This window comes from Bison bison, unplaced genomic scaffold (genome assembly GCF_000754665.1).
Source record: "Bison bison bison isolate TAMUID 2011002044 unplaced genomic scaffold, Bison_UMD1.0 scf7180017864190, whole genome shotgun sequence".
NCBI lineage: Eukaryota > Metazoa > Chordata > Mammalia > Artiodactyla > Bovidae > Bison > Bison bison.
In genome coordinates this window covers 2,604,060-2,606,502 of record NW_011494762.1, presented here as the reverse complement: position 1 = coordinate 2,606,502, position 2,443 = coordinate 2,604,060, and positions in this window count along the sequence as shown.

Genomic DNA, 2,443 nt, shown 5'->3' with positions numbered 1-2,443 from the left:
ACCTGCATACAAATTTCTCAAGAGGCAGGTCAGGTGGTCTGGTATTCCCATCTCTTTCAGAATTTTCCACAATTTATTGTGATCCACACAGTCAAAGGCTTTGGCATAGTCAATAAAGCAGAAATAGATGTTTTTCTGGAACACTCTTGCTTTTTCGATGATCCAGCAGATGTTGGCAATTTGGTCTCCGGTTCCTCTGCCTTTTCTAAAACCAGCTTGAGCATCTGGAAGTTCATGGTTTACATATTGCTGAAACCTGGCTTGGAGAATTTTGAGCATTGCTTTACTAGCGTGTGAGATGAGTGCAATTGTGTGGTAGTTTGAGCATTCTTTGGCATTGCCTTTCTTTGGGATTGGAATGAAAACTGACCTTTTCCAGTCCTGTGGCCACTGCTGAGTTTTCCAAACTTGCTGGCATATTGAGTGCAGCACTTTCACAGCATCATCTTTCAGGATTTGAAATATCTCAACTGGAATTCCATCACCTCCACTAGCTTTGTTCGTAGTGATGGTTTCTAAGGCCCACTTAACTTCACATTCCAGGATATCTGGCTCTAGGTGAGTGATTTTCCATTATTATAAACTGCTTTTCTCCTGTTAATTTGTATTTATTGGTTTAATTTTCAGACCCAGCCAGCGACCCTACAAGGGTCGAGGGAAGTTTTTTCATCTCCTACAGCGTGTTCTGCAGTTATGATGGCAATCAGTCTTACAATGACAGTGTTGTGAATGGGAGGAACCACAGTGATCTGAAGTGAAGACTAAACTTAAGCTATTCTGCATTCTAATTTGGATAGCACTCTAGATATTTCTGGATTTCTAGGGAAATCTTTTCATCTTTGTGTGACAGAGATAAGGGCGTTTAGCACAGTGGTTTCAGCAGCTCTGGGACGGGTATTTGTGGTTTGGCTGTGAAGCATTGCGTAAAGTAAAGTCATTGTTACATTAGATAATTTTCCTGCCTGTGTTTGAGAAACTTGTCTATGTAAAAATGATGCATTGAGAAGAAGAGAAAGGGTGTTTTCTTTCAAAGAATCTAAGGAAGGCAGCTCACGGAAGAATACTCTAAAATACAAAGGTTTCCACCAGCACGGAAGCTGTCTTTTATTGGGAACCATATCACCAAATCATATCTCAAGCCAGATGAACTGTGCCTCTTTAAGGACAACAAAAAGCTCTCAAGAAAATTACTGGATAAGTGTCATTAATTCATGATTCCCTTACTAGGTGCCGTAGCCTGACTGAGGTTGAAAGCAGTCACCCTTCAGGAACGCTCAGCAGACTTTCATCCTGAAAAGCTGCCCAGCTAAAGAAACTTATACAAGAAAAAGACATGGAAAAACAAAATGGTAAATGAAACAAAACTAAAGACAATTCAAGATTTGAGGAGTCTAATCAAACATGGAACAAGATAATGTTTATTAAGCACTGCACATAGCGAGCTATAGTTAAGTTGTGGTTATAATTATTGCTACTACTGAGAATGTGAGAGAGAAAAAAGACAGGAAAAAGAAGTTGGAAAACTATGGAAAACAATATGGAGGTTTCTCAAAACATTAGTAATAGCCCCACCATGTAATCTAGCATATAACCTATATAATCTATTAAGTATATACCCAAAAGAAATGGAAAGGCTATTGAAGAGATATACTCACTCCCATGTTTATCACAGCACTATTCTCATAACATGGCTGGGGACAGAGTAAAGGGACAAAGCAGGTGATTAAATAGTTAATCCCACTAGGGGATTGTAGGTAGAAAAAATATGGGAGACCCCTGTAAGTTAATGATTACTTTAAAGAGCAGGTTTACCTAATTACAAAACCAAGCAGGCTTGCTTAGCAACAAAACCATGCAACAGAAGCATGACACATGTCCCCAAACAATGAAACAATGGTGGAATGAGACCCACGTCCTGCACAGTGAGGTCAGCAAGTTAATGATCCCTAGGACATGCTCTCTGCACACATGAAAAAACAATAATCTGTGGACATAACTTGACCATGTAGGGACAAGAAAACTCCCCTGCTCAGTCTGGAGGAGAAACTGATGATGGAAGCACAACATCTAGTTAAGAAAGCTAACGATGTTCTTCTCCCTCTCCTCACTTTTCCTGTGATGCTAAGTCTGTAGCCCAGTAAGTTCTCAGGGTGCAACATAGCCCTCACCCACTGACTTGTAAGCCTCACAAGCATCCTATTCTAATAAATCATTTCTTTATGACAACCCACTCCAGTATTCTTGCCTAGAGAATCCCAGGGACGGGGAAGCCTGGTGGGCTGCCGTCTATGGGGTCGCACAGAGTCGAACATGACTGAAGTGACTTAGCAGCAGCAGCAGCATGTATCACTTTGCCTCTTGGTGAATTCTTTTCTGTGCTGAGACATAAAAGACTAGAAATGACACCCCGTTTCACAGCTATGGAAAAAACCCAAGTGTCCAT